Source organism: Dromiciops gliroides, chromosome X (assembly GCF_019393635.1).
Source record: "Dromiciops gliroides isolate mDroGli1 chromosome X, mDroGli1.pri, whole genome shotgun sequence".
Taxonomy (NCBI): Eukaryota; Metazoa; Chordata; class Mammalia; order Microbiotheria; family Microbiotheriidae; genus Dromiciops; species Dromiciops gliroides.
The window spans coordinates 9,478,836-9,494,001 of record NC_057867.1 but is presented as its reverse complement, the minus strand read 5'-3'; positions in this window follow the sequence as shown (position 1 = coordinate 9,494,001).

The window sequence follows — 15,166 nt, the reverse complement described above, 5'->3', positions numbered from 1 at the left end:
TGTCTCTCATTCATGGGATAGACTAACGAAGGGGGTGGCTGTGGACATTTGGATTGGCATAAGGCAAACAGAAGGCTCTGCTTAGTCCAATGGGCAGCAGGAAGAATCTTGAACACTTGGGAGCCAAAGACTCAAACGGCCTGAAAGCCTCCACTTAGGCCTAAAGGGTTTAACTGTCTCATAATGTACACACTGAAAATCTGCTTATAATAAGTCGCTATTCGCAATGTGCTTCTGCTGGGGGGGGGGGCGGCTGACAAGGGGAGGGAGGGAATCATGGAAGCGAATTGCATTATATAGAAAATGACTTACAAAGAAGGAAGCTGAAAAAACAGTCCAAACAAAGGAACAACCCTGCTGCCAGGCTGACCTAGTTTTACTTGAATGCTATTTGTCGCAAAGCCGCAGAACAGGTGGACTGTTCGTGGCACCCAAGGAAGAGCAGGACCCCTCAATTGGACATTAACTTGCTGCCTTTTTAGGTGTGAAATTAATGAACCCTAATTATTTCCCACACTAAAGGAAGTGGAGAAAGGCAGAAATTATCCAGGGTAATTCAGGCCCCAAACCTCTTTGCCATGAACTCTGCAGGTAATTGGGAGAGAGTGGGGTTTTCGCTGGCACTGGCACTAATTGCCTCATTTCTCCCTTTCACTGTGTGCGTGTGGACATGGCCCCCATCCATTAGCTCTCCTAAGACAAGAGCTGGCCAAATCCAAAGTGGATTTCTAGAAATGGCAGTCTTCCATTCAGCTAATTCTGGGCAGAAAGGAGTGATGTGGGTTGGAGTTCAGAAGATTCCCCCTCTGACACTCCCTCGTCGTTTGACCCTGAGGAGCAAATCGCTTCACCCCTCTGCCTCCTGTAGACTGTGATCTGTGCTGGTCTGTTGAACTCTGGGGAGGCACACTTGTTTCCTGTTTTGTATAACTGCAGTACCTGAATTTGCATAAGTATGTATGTTCCCTGAAAGTGCCAGTATGTAAACTGTAATCCTTTGTGTTACCTGCTCTAATTATATGGACGCTCAATATTCAGGGCTGACAGAAATGAGGCTTATGGATTTAGGGAGCAATATGGCTCCGTTCAATTCAGCTGACTGTTACTAAGTGACTAGCACTGTGCTGCATGCTAGGGATGCAAAGGAAGAACCCAGGATTGCATTGTCTAGAATGTTTCTCCAAGCCAAGTGTAATCCTGAGGGCAAGATGCAGTAAAGATTAAAATGGAGGTTGTTTTGAAAAATGGGGGCGCTCTCTTCAGAATTAAGGGAGCAAGGAGGAACCCAAATAGAGAGATTCCTAAAGTACGAAATTGCCTGGCTCCGAGCGATGAGTCCATAGATTTGGGGCTGGAAGGGATTGTAGCGGTCCTGCAGACGTACCCCCCTCGTTTTAGAAACGATGAGGCTGACACCAAAGGGATCCAGTGGCTTTTGCCTTTATCACTTTGGGAGTATATAGCAGCACTTCCTCTGCACTTCGACTCCAAGGCCAGCCATTTTTCCTCTGTCTTGCCCTGTCTCTGTTGGGAAGATTAAAGCGGGTCCCATTTATAGTCAATAATAAGCTATCTGGCTGGGAGGGGGGGCCATCCTTTGACCCCCTACAATAGAACATACCCTTTGAAAGTGAGGTGATCAAGGAACCCAAGGCAAAGCTGGTTCTCATGGTAACAAGCATCCACCCCCCTGGTTTCCCCATTCCTGCTTAATCTGTCCTTCTCTGTACCGTATCTAATTCACTGGGGTTTATTTGCTGTCCTTTCATTTCTCTGCAGATTTCAGGTCTTCTCTTATTTAGCTTTTGCAGACTGGAGCTGTCCGAATACTGAAAATGAAAACCTCTTTTGATATTTAGGCTGCAAGAACTGGGATGCTGCATGGAAATGAGAGTTGCAAAATGGTATTTCTTCCATTCATCTCTGTGATCTTGGAATTCGATGCTCTACTTTGCACATAGTAGGTATTCAGGAAATGTGAGCTGAATTGCATGGACACTTATGAGACAAATGGGGCAAAATTGTGAAATGTGTCAAGCTGGACTTAGGAGCCAAGAGTGAAATGGCTTGACAAAGAACCAGGCCTCCTGACTCCCATTTCCTTCCCTGTGGGATTGAGAAAGAGGGTAAAACACTTAAAGTTCTGGTCCTTCTGTGTAGATGCTTCCCGGGAAGGCTGCGAATGGATCCAATGGATCTGGCTTTCAGTCATCAGCCAGCTGCCCTGGGACTCAATGCATTCAAATACTCCAGATGAAATGCTAAATTAACTCCCCACCTCAGCCAAAGGCTTCACTCAGGTGTGATGGTTAAGACCCAGGAATTGGTGTGTGTCAGAAGGTTCAAAGTGCAGCTGAAATGAATTCAGCTGTTTGAGAAGCCGGGTCCATACTGGAGAGCCATGTTGGAGGGCTATAGACAGTGGAGTGTGCTGGGGAGGTGGAAAGAGCTGGATTTTGGTCCTCCTTCTGCTCCTCCTTAGCTTTGTCACCTGGCAGAAGTCATATCCTTTTCTCAGCTATAAAATGGGACTGATAATGCCTGTGGTACCTAGCCCAAAGGCTTACTGTAAAGCTGAGGTGAGATAATGCTCAGAAAACATTTTGCAAACCTTGAAGCACTTAACGATTTTGGGTATTGAAAACAGATGGACCCTGAGGTAGCTCAGTATCCCTGCGTTTGTAAATGCAAGGAGAGCTGGTCATTCCAGTGATTTTAATGCGACATGTTCCCCAAACTCAGATCATTGGTGAGCCTTGGGAACCTGGGACCTTTTGACATTTGGAAATAGGACATCTTTTCACTTTCTGCACAAACACTCATATGCATGCACACACATTTCTTCTTGCAAATAGGAGTTTGTCAAGCTCACAGAATTAAAGCATATATTGATTACTTCGGGGAAAAAAATCTGAACTCGAAATCAAACATTATCATTTTCCAGGTAACTTCCTTTTATAAAGTAAAAAAATTATTTTATAAAATTCCTTTTAAAGGAATTCTTTAAAAAAAACTTTCCTGAAGTGGAGTAAATTAAATCAAATGAACAATTTCTTAGGCGCTGTCACTATGCCAGGCATTATGCTTGGTTCTGGGAAAACAAAGAGCCAAATGAAGCAATCCCTGCCCCCAAGGAGCTCACATTGTACTTGTGGCTGCAACACATACATAGATAAATGGATATAAAATATATTCCAAGTAAATGCCAGGTGAGTTTGGAAGGGGAGGTACAGATGTAGGAACTTCAGATGTGGTAGTTAGAATCCTGGCCAGAGACTTAGGAAGCTATCATTAAGGGTATCCATGATGGGAGGAAGGGGTGGACGCCTAAGAGAGAGAAGGGGTTAGCACAATAGTAGAGTGCTGCAGTCAAAGGACAGCCCCATCAAGGCATTATTAAGCCCTTACAGAATGCCAGCTACTCTGTAAGTGTAATGAGATACAAAGGCACTGCCCTCAAAGGAGCTAGGATACTGTGGGAGGATTTGAGTCTGGGCTCTATCATTTCCTACCTCCATGACTTAGGGAAGTCACTTCCCTTCTATTGTGCTCAGTTTCCCCACTTGTAAAATGAGGGTTTTATGCTACTAGACTTTTCAGGACCTTTCCAGATCCTGTGTTTGTATACACATGTGGTGTGAGTGAGCCATCCCTTTCCTCCCCCTTCCCAAGACAGCATGATATAGTATATTAAACACATGTCCACATTAGTCATCTTGTGAGAGAAGAATCAGAACAAAAGGGGAAAACCACAAGAAAGAAGAAACAACAAAAACAACAAAAAAAGTGAAAATAGTATGCTTCAATCTGCATTCAGACTCCATAGGTCTGAGGATTTTGGAATTGTCTTGGATCATTGTATTGCTGAGAAGAGCTATAAGTCTATCATAGTTGATTATTGCGCAATGTTGCTATCACTGTGTACAATAATCTCCTGGTTCTGCTTACTTTACTCAGCATCAGTTCATGTAAGCCTTTTTAGGTTTTTCTGAAATCTGCCTGCTCATTATTTCTTATGGTACTTATAGTATTCCATTACATTAATATACCACAACTTATTCAGCCATTCCCCATTGGATGGGTATCACCTACATTTCTCATTCTTTGCTACCACAAAAAGAGCAGCTATAAATATTTTTGTACATGTGAGTTTTCCTCCCTTTTTATGATCTCTTTGGGATGTAGACCTAGTAGTGGTATTGCTGGGTCAAAGAGTATGCACCATTTTATAGCCCTTTGGGCATAATTCTAAATTGCTCTCCTAAGTGGTTGGATTAGCTCACAGCTCCACCAACAGTGCCTTAATGTTCCAGTTTTCCCACATCTCCTCCAATATTTATTATTTTCCTTTTTTGTCATATTAGCCAATCTGAGAGGTGTAAGGTGGTACCTCAGAGTTGTTTTAATTTGCATTTCTCTAATCAGTGAAAACTGCAGATGTTTTTCACATTCTCTTGTAGGTCCCCTGATGGGTTGTCTCTTGTAGATCAAGGTAATGTTACCCTCCAATAAGAAAGTAGGTGCTTTACATTGTTTTTCTAGTAGTGAGGATGTGTTTCTTCTGAGCCTTCATATAGTTTCAGAGAATTTCAGAATTCAAAGAAAATGGAGAGGCCATCTAATCCAAACCCATTGAATCATTGATTTCGGGCTGGGAGGGCCACATGAAGCAATTTCATCAAGTCCCATCTATCTAGAGAGGTCAAGACTCTTCTCTGAGGTAACCCAGCTTAGAGGAGGAACCAGGATTTGAACCTGTAGCCTCTGAGTTTGAATCTGTTGCACATAGCTGCCACTTCCCAGGTTTGGCTAGACATCTCCACATATGGTAAGCTTATCAACCTTTCAGGCTGCCCTTTTGGTTGGCTGTAATTAATGGCATAGTGATGCACAATAGCTATTTAGCACAGTGGATCAAGCACTGACCCAGAGTTGGGAAAATCTGAGTTCAAATCCAGACACTTAACTAGCTGTGTGATCCTGGGAAAATCACTTCACCCTGTTTACCTCAGTTTCCTCATATGTAAAATGAGTTGGAGAAGGAAATGAGATACTACTTCAGTATCTTTGCCAAGAAAACCCCAAACGGGGTCACAAAGAATCTGAAATAACTCAACACAAAACACAATAACTATGTGTAGATTCATGGCATTGGCCTCAGTAGCACATGGTCCTAACCAGAAATGCCACATGCTTATCATTGAAGATCATAGAATCAGGGCAGCTAGATGGCGCAGTGAATAAAGCATCAGCCCTGGATTTAGGAGGACCTGAGTTGACATTTACTAGCTATGTGACCCTGGGCAAGTCACTTAACCCTCATTGCCCTGCAAAAAAACAAAACAAAAAAAGACAATAGAATCACAGAAAGTTAAAGCTAGAATTTAACCTAGAGGACATCTAGGCAGAGCTCCTCGAATTTTAGAGGGGACAACTGAGCCCCAAAGTTAGGGGAGGGAACTTGGCCAAGATGACAATAAGCAATGGACACAATAAACAGTGGACACAAAATCCCATCTTTATAACCTGCCCTGCTACATATTCCCCCATGCATATGAACACAAATATCACACACACACACACACACAGAGGCACACACACATGTTCAAACACAGAAATATGCATATTCATGCATTTATACACACCTGCACGCCCAATGCATACCTCCTCATATACCTATACGTGTACACATGCACCCATGCATGCACACACACAAACACATACATATGCACCCTTCCCTTCTTAGAGGAGGAATCTGTGTTTCCTTTTCTCTTCTCCCAGATCATTGCTGGTTTTTCAATTACTCAGTGGTTTCCTTCCTTTTAGTGAGCTTTGCACGCAGTTATTTCATTCTTTTGGTATTGCTTATTTTTCTATATCAGTTCAATAAAGTTCTTCCCCTACTTCTCTGAATTCCTTATAGTCATCATTTTTAGTAGCCCATTACATTTCTGTCCCACCAATTTTCAGTCATTCTCCAATCAATGGGCAGCCACTATATGTTTCCTTACTCCGTGTAAAGGGGTCCCTATGCATATTTTGGGGTGCATGGAGCTTGCTTTATGTCTTTGAGTTTTTTGGGGGCATATTCTCAGTGCCCCAGCAGGTCTTGAGCAGAAAGAGGAATGTGAGGAAGGCAGCATTTTAGGGAGATTATTCTGGCAGCACTGGAGCAGAGAAGGAAGGTCGAGGCAGGGAGGCACTTTTTCTTTTTGTTTTTTTGTTTTTGTTTTGCAGGCAGTGGGGGTTAAGTGACTTGCCCAGGGTAACACAGCTAGTAAGTGTCAAGTGTCTGAGGCTGGATTTGAACTCAGGTCCTCCTGAATCCAGGGCCGGTGCTTTAACCACTGCACCATCTAGCTGCCCCTAGGGAGGCACTTTTGAGGATAGTGAAGTAACCCAGGGATGAGCTGCCTAAGATCTAGGGCAGTAGAAATGTGGAAGATGGGAGGGTTGAAGCTGAGTGACATAGTTAAGATCCTCAAAACAAAAACTATCCGGGTTATATTTCTTCTACTGCATAAAGTTCTTTCCCTTTTGTGTCTTAAATCCTGTAAGGAAGGAGGGAAAGAAGTCAGTGGGAGTAAATGACAAATACAGTCAAGCAAACTCTGCCCCCCCCCCCAAGAGCCTGGGGAGCTCACACATGAGTTGTTGGAACTTTGCCTCTGGGGATGAGAGTCCCAGCATCCTTGGTTAGTATCTGCAGAGGGCATTGGTGCACGAAGAGGTATGGGCCCATGCAGGAAAAGTTTGTCTGTAAGTCAGTGGTTTAAAATTTAGGCAGTGGATGGGGGAGGGAGTGTGGGGGGAGACTGGAAACAAAAGCTCTCTGCCCAGATCACGAAACCTTCCAATTTGGCTGTCTGCTAAACCAATCATCTGGAAGATCAGTGAATTTTGTCCTGGCTTCCCAGAGGATCTCTCCTACCCTGATGTCATCTTGCTCTGAAATTACCTATCACTGCCATGGAAACAGTGCATTTGGCTAAAGAGATTTCCAGGAGTACAGGTTGGATTTGGAATTCTGCTTCCATTGTGCTTGCTCACCCAAAGGCCATGGACTGCAGGATTGAAGTGGGAGGCTTTGAGGGTACAGCAGACCTCCTGGGTGTTCAGCACTGTGCTGTGCACTATGGAAGGCTTTAAAAAGTAATCACCCCAGGGCAACTAGGTGGCGCAGTGGATAGAGCACTGGCCTTGGAGTCGGGAGTACCTGAGTTCAAATCCAGCCTCAGACACTTAACACTTACTAGCTGTGTGACCCTGGGCAAGTCACTTAACCCCAATTGCCTCACTAAAAAACATTTTTAAATTTTAAAATTTTTTTAAAATTTTAAATTAAAAAAAAAAAAGTAATCACCCCTGCTTCTAAGGAGAGATCTAGATAGCCACAGAGACCAACCAATTCACAGGACTCAAGAAGGCTTAGAAAACAACACACAAATGCATGAGCATGATTGGATCCGGCTCAAACCCAGTACATGAATGATAGCAGGTCATGCTTATGGCATCCTTTAAGGTTTACCAAGCACTTACAACTTATTTTTGTAGTTGTTCTGAGAGCTAACTATTATAACTATCCCCATTTTATAGATAAGGAGTTGAGGTTCAGGGAGGCTGGATTTGAATCCCAGCTCTGCCCCCTGTGTGAGCTCAGGAAAGTCACTTATCCCACTCTGGGCTTCTTTTCTTTCACCTGTAAAATGAAAGGCATGAACCAGATACTTTTTTGTGCAGGGCAGTGAGGGTTAAGTGACTTGCCCAGGGTCACACAACTAGTAAGTGTCAAGTGTCTGAGGCTGGATTTGATCTCGGGTCCTCCTGAATCCAGGGCTGGTGCTCTGTCCACTGTGCCACCCAGCTGCACCCTGAACAAGATACTTTCAAGGTCACTTCTAGGTCAAAATCTCTAGCCCTCTGACTTGCCTTGGGTCATGTAGCTAGTAAGTGTCTAACGCAGGATCCTAACCCAGGCCTTCTGGACATTAGGTCCTGAGCTCTAGCCAGTATGCTGTACTACTTCTCTAGGTTCTTAAGAAACAGTAAATGCACGGAATTAAAGCGGGTTACTTCAGGAAGGTCTAGGATCATAGAGTTCAAGGTGGATGGGCCATCTGTTCTAATTCCTCACTGTATAGAGGAGGAAGCTAAGACCCAGATCCATGAGGCAGCTGTGTTCCAAAGGGAGCATTCGCACCCGTGTCATAGAATCACAGAATTTCAAGGACCATCCAGACCAACCCAGACCAGAACAAGAATCCTCCCTGAAGCAAACCTTGGCAGCAGTCATCCAACCTCAGCTTCAAGGCTCTCAATGAGGGCTCACTTCCTGTCCCTAAGAATGACCTGTTCCACTTCAGGCCACTCTAAGGATTATGGGGAGGCAGAGGAAGAAGGCTGCAGGTAGAGGGCATGGAACATGCCTCACTAAGCTGGAGGTTGAGAGGAGTCATTTCTTCTATGAAGGTGATTGTTCTGGTGAAGTTCATCCTGTATATTTGTATATATTGTTGTCCCTTCTGGCCGGCAGACTCCAGTTTCTGATACCACACTGGAGAATCTTTCTGCCTGCATTAGTGGCCGGTTTCTGAAACACGTTGACTGAGAGCTCTGCAGTTCTTGCGAAGTTACAGACATTTCTTGAACTTTCTCTTCTTTTCCCAGCTACTATTTTCACTTTTTACAACCAGCATTCCACAGAGACCAACACTGAGCAATTTCTCCACTCAGAACTTCGAAACTTTTCAAAGAAAGGTTTTTTTCCCTGATTCCTTGGGTAGCCAACAACACAATAACCTTTGAAGTCAGTTGGAGTTAGGTGTGGGATTGAAAGAAGAGAGCTTTTAGCCTCTGGAATTTTCTGATCTAAGCCTTTGAGTCCCCATCTGGGCGAGCCAGGGAAGATCCCTCCCCCCCCCCATCCTCCCTGCAGCCCTTTTTTCTTCTTTCTTATTCCAGGCTGCCTAGACCCCATCTGGGCTACTTGAGCTTGTATGAAAGGAGAGTCACCAACTCTATTCCTTCCGGTAAAATGGAGGACCACCAGGTCTTACCATCTGCCCTGGCACCGCCTCCTAAAGTCCTCTAGGACTCACCATCTGCCCTGCCTCTGTATCCTCTAGACCTCCCCAGTACTGCCATTTGTTGTATTGATGTAACCTAAGGACCCTTGGGCCTTGCCATATGCCTTGTTTTGGAACCCTTAGGATTTCTGGGACTTTCTAGCTTACCAACTGCTGAATTTTCTTTTGTGTGTTAACTCCCACAATTAGAGCATAATTGTGGGAGAGCAGGGACTGTTAAGATTTTTAAATTCAGTAAACATTTATTAAGCACCTACTGCCGCAGGCACTATGCTAAGCACTAGGAATACAAAAAGAGGCAAAAGACAGCCCCTGCCCCTGAGGAGCTTACAATCTTATGGGAAGGAGGGATAATATGCAGCCAAATATATACACAGCCAGCTATGCAGGATAAATAGAAAATAATTAACAGAGGGAAGGCAATGGAACTAAGAGGGGTTAGGGAAGGCTTCCTGTAGATGATTAGGTTTTAATTGGGACAAAAGGAAGCCAAGAGCTCAGTTTTCAGGGCTGAGGAGAGAAAATGTTTCAGGCATGGAGGAAAGCTGGAGAAAATATCCAGAGCTGAGAGATGGAGTCCCTTGTTTGGGGAACAGTAAGGAGGCTAGTGGCATTGGCTCAAAGAGGACGTGTTGTGGAATAAAGTGTAAGGCGACTGGAAAGGTACAAGGGGGCAGATTATGAAAGATTTTGAACACCAAACTGAACATTCTGTATTTTATTCTGGAGGTAATGGGGAGACGCTGGAGGTTATTGAGTAGGGGAGTGACCTGCTCACATTAGATCTGCGTTTTAGGACTATGACTTTGGTGGCTGGAATGGAGAGGGACCTGAGGCAGGCAGACCCTCCCCCTCCCCCAGCAACCATTGCAATAGTCCAGGTGTGAGGTAATGAGGGCCTGCACTAGAGTGGTGGCAGTGTCAGAGGAGAGAAGATGAGAGATATTTGAGAGATGTTACAGAGGTGAGAGAGGTCTTGGCAACAGCTTGGATATGGGGGAGTGATGAGAGATAGTGAAGAGTCCAGGATGACTCCTAGGTTGGGAGCCTGAGGGACTGTTAGGATGGTGGTGCCCTCTACAGTAATAGAGATGGTACGAAAGGGGATGTTTAGGGATAAAGATAATGAGTTCTCTTTGGGATATGTTGAGTTTAGGATGTCTACTGGACATCCAGTTTGAGATGTCTAAAAGGCAGGTAGAGATGTGAGGTTGAATGGAGGTCAGCAGAGAGATCGAGGCAGGAGAAGGATATTTGAGAATCATTGGCATAAAGATGGTCATTAAATCCATGGCAGCCAATGGGATCAATAAGTAAAATAGTTTGGAGGGAGAGGCCCCAGAACAGAGCCCTGAGGGTCACCTGTGGTTATGGGGAGTGACCTAGAGGAGGATCCCCAAAGGAAACAGGGAGGTAGGAGGAGAACCAGGAGAGAGGCGTGCTCCCCAAACCTAGAGAGAATAGTCAGTCAAGGAGGAAGGGGTGACCAACCATGTCAAAGGCCACAGAGAGATCAAGGAGAATGAGGACTGAGAAAAGGCCTTTGGATTGGGCAACCAAGAGTTCATTGGTCACTTTGGAGAGAGAAGTTTCAGTGGAATGATAAGGCTCAAAGCCAGATTGTAAGAGAGTAGAGGCAGCTTGTGTCGACAGCCTTTTAAAGGAGTTTGGCTACAGGAAGCAGAAGAGATATAGGATAGAGTGGGACTGGAAAGATCAAGTGAGGGATTTTCCATGTTGGGAGACAAGAGTATGCTTCTAGGCAGCAGGGAATGAGCCAGTAGGCAGGGAGAGATGGAAGATAAATGAGAGAGTAGAGATGACAGAGCGGGCAATCCATGGGGATGGAATGGGCTTCATCTTGTTTTTCTATTTGTATCCCTGATGTTTAGCTTAGTACTCAGCACTTAAATGTTTTTTCATTCATTCTTCCAAGGTGGGATCCAAATCACTTGGACCATTAAGAGACCCGTTTGTCCTTACCAAACTCTACGTCTTGCTGGGCCTTGTGGTGCTCCTGTGATGACAGAGCCAGTCAACTCACCCATGTAACCTCGAGGAATGACTCTGGATTGGGGAAACAAAGTCAGAAGGCAGCTTCTCCCCAAACCATTGTGTTCTCCATTCCTCCTCCTGCTATGGTCCACAGATATGGCCACAAAAAAGCCTCCCTCACCCATTTGTGAGTTCTCTTGCTGGCCTGGTTGCCCCCACCTTTGTGTTCCCACCCCCTGTATTCCCTCAAGCTCACACATAAGATAGATAAACTGCACTCTAAACTAGTAAATGCTTAGCTGACTGGCATAGCCAATAATACTAATAACTGATGTTTTTGATAGTGTTTCAGTTATAGGAAGCACCTTGCTGACATTAATGCATCCAAGCCTTATCATACCCCTTCTCCCATTTTCCAGAAACAGTAGCTAAGACTCAGAAAGGTCAGAGATCAGATAATTTGTCCCTTGTCACTGAGCTAGAGCCTGAGGTAAGGTTTAAATTCTAGGGGGCAGCTAGGTGGCGCAGTGGATAAAGCACCGGCCTCTGACACTTACTAGCTGTGTGACCCTGGGCAAGTCACTTAGCCCTCATCGCCCCACAAAAATAAATAAATAAATAAACAGGTAGATAAATAAATAAATAAATTTTAGTTTGTTGATCGCAAACTCAGCACCTCATCTTCTATTCTATGTTATCTTTCAGTAAATACTATTGTTAAGGGCTAAAATTCTAGCTAGTCTGTCTAAAATATCTAATGAGTGGTCGCCAATAAATTATAAGCTTTAGGAAGAGTTAGACTTTTAAGCATTTATTAAGGAGAATAAGAATTTGGTAAAGAGAGAAGAAAGGCCTAGATTCCTCTATCTATTAAAGGGAGAGCACATTTCTAGCTCTGCTCTCCACCCGAGTCCAAAGGAAAGAGAGTCAGAGCGAGTGCCAGTCTCTTCCTTCCTCCTCCCACTAGCCCGCGTCACTTCCTGACGCCAAAGAAAAGACTCCTGGTCTTGCCCTCAAAGACCTTCGCTTCATGGGCGGAACTCTTCTACAGTAAGTCTCCAGCAGGTGGTGTCATTCCAATCGTTACACTATAAGAGGTCAGGGTGGCCAGGGCAGGGGGGCGGGGGTGGGGGTGGTAATCATTGTGGAATGGACCAGATCAGGGATTTGAGCTGGAGGAGACCTTAGATTCCATCTAATTCAGTCACCTCACTTCATTTCTAGGAGGAGGAAACAGGCCTGGCAAGGGCAAGTGACTTGTCCAAGGTCACACAGACAGTAAATAACAGAGTCTCCTAATTTTCACTGTGCCCAGTGACAAGAACTGAAGTGCAAAGTGACCCAGAGTAAAAGCATGCCCACTATGCTGTATGTGACCTCAAATTTGGAAATTTTGAACCATATTTTGCTGAGCTGATAGCCATGGATTGCTATGGAACAAATCCAGGAAAATTTCCTGGAGGAAGTAGGGCTCAGGTTTTATCTCAAAGGACGGATACAGTCTGAAAAGGTGGGTAGGGTTAGTGAGCAGGGCATAACAAGAGCAGAGTTATGGAGGTGAGAATGAGCAGGGTGGACTTGGAGGACAGCAAGGGCAACTGGTCAGGCTGGACAGAAATGGTGGCAGAGAAGGCTGGAAACACTTTAAGGGTTTTGCTAAGGAGTCAAGACGATCTTGTAGGCAGTGGGGAGGGTTAGAGAGAATACCTCCCATTTCTATAATGCTTTAAAATCAGCCAAGTTTGCATTTAAGTCACACAATGATCCTATGAGCAAACTGAGGCCAGAGAGCTGAAGTGATTTGCACAGGGTCACACACCTAGTTAGGAGCCATGATTTGAACCCAGGTCTTTCTTTGTGACTCCAAATTGAGTGCTCTAGCCACTTTACTGCCTCTCTGCCATAAGATAACATTTTTGCCCTCAGATGTTAGGTGAAATTAATTGTACCAGCATGTGTATACCTTATAGCATAGAGCATTAAACAAAGGGAAATCACGTGTGTGTGTGTGTGTGTATATAAATATATATATATATATATATATATATATATATATATTTCTATGTATGTCCAGGGAATGGTATAAGATGAGAAAAACTTGAAACAGCATTAATATTCACAGCCCACCACATTCCCAGTTGTACTTCACTTCTTCTTTGAGTCTTAATCTCCTTTAAATACTTTGAGCATGAACTGAATGGTTCCAATCAAAAGCAGAGTCCATAGTGCATTTGGTGTCCAATTTGCTCACAAATATGAACCACCTTTGCAATGTATCTGGGGAGGATGGTGCTCTCAACATTAATAGAAAAGGTAGGGAAAGGGAAGGCTTGGGACGGGGGGAAATAATGAGTTCCATGCTCACATTGTGATAAAATAATAGAAATATTATTTAAATAATATTACAAATATTATTCTGAGAAGAGATTTATAGTTTTCACCAGGCTACCAACAGGGTCCAAGACAAAAAAACAGGTCAAGAATTCCCCTGCTTTATGGATACGTTTTCCTGATAACTGGGAAGGTTTATGAACTTTTGAACATTGTTGTTGTTGTTACTCGATTTCCCAAATGGAGATCTCTCCAGAGAACCAGAACTTATCCCAATAATACCTGTGTTCCTATGGATGAGAAATGGGTCTGAGCTGTGTCTCTTTCATTCAGCAATTTCCTCTCCCCACCCCCATCTCTTTGACAGATCTTTATCTGCTTACCATATAGATTTGGGTCAGTGGCGCTGGTCATGTATCAAACTGACTGACATGCTGCTGCCCATTTACTTCAGTAATCTTGATCCTGCCTGACGACCAGAGCATCCATAGGCAATCGGATTATTGGGGAAGGGCACCATTAAATAACAACACAAATGACTAGGGCCCTTTCGTGTGGGCAAAATTTACTGCACGGGAGGCCAGCCAATTTGCCATGTTTTATAAGGATCAATAACCCACTCCAGATACTTAGTGTATTGCAGACAAAATGAAACCTTATTAATTCAAGCCATTCATTGCACCAAAGGAACAAAAATGTCAAAGTTTTTTGAAAGGCAACATGGATCGAACAGATTTTCCTTCCCCTTCCCAAGCAGCGTTTTAGCTATTTTTAATTAGAACCAGCTAAATATAGCCCTTATCTTGATGGAATAGGGATGCAGTTGACATTTTGTTAAACCCTTTTCAAATACAAGCCTTATTAATAAGTTATGTTAATTGCTGGGGAAGAAGAAATTAAATGCTCAGACTTTGAACTGACCTAGTTTGAGTCAAATGGAAGGCTTACGGTATATAAGTGGAACAAAAGAGTTTTGTCATTTTCTTTGGCTTTGCCATAGACTGGGGGTTGACGAGAAGCCATCACTGATTCCATCCCACTGGACATGCTTTTTCTGTGGTGGAACTTTCCGATTCTCACACAGGGTACCAAGGACAGACGTCAGCTCCTACAATTAGAGCTGGAAGTCAGCTATTTGAGTCCTCTCATTTTCTAGATAAGGAAACAGATGATGTGAGAGGCTATCCCAAAATGTCAGAGCTGGACTTCCCATCCAGATCCTTAGACTTCAGTTCCAGTGGTTTTTTTTTTCCCCCTAGAAACTTGTTTCTGTGTTTCCCCACACAATTGCCATGCATTCCCAGAAGGCCTAGCTCCTGGAGGCCATGTAATTCAATCCAATCCAATGAGCATCAAGTCCCTATTCTGCCAGGCCTTGGTGTGTTGAAGGGGCAATACTGAGACAAAGAGAAAATGCTTGCCCGCAGGGAGCCTGCTTTTTCCCGTAACCCAAGAAACAAGTATATGATTATTTGGGAAGTGAGCAAGTTATAACAACCAGGGGGAGCAGGAGAGACATGTAGCAGGAAGTGACCTATGAATTGAGCCTCGAAGGAAGCTAAGGTTAGAGAAGGAAGGAGGATAGCCTTGCCCCAAGATGTTGACAGTTTGGCAGCTAGTAAATGGAATCAAAGGGCTGTTTTTCTTCAGGGCTTCATGGATGGTGTCAGGTTGTGTCCATGAGAAGGAACAGTGATGATTTCTTACACCAGTTTCTGAGAATATTATATACAACATTTATCTTCCATTCAACT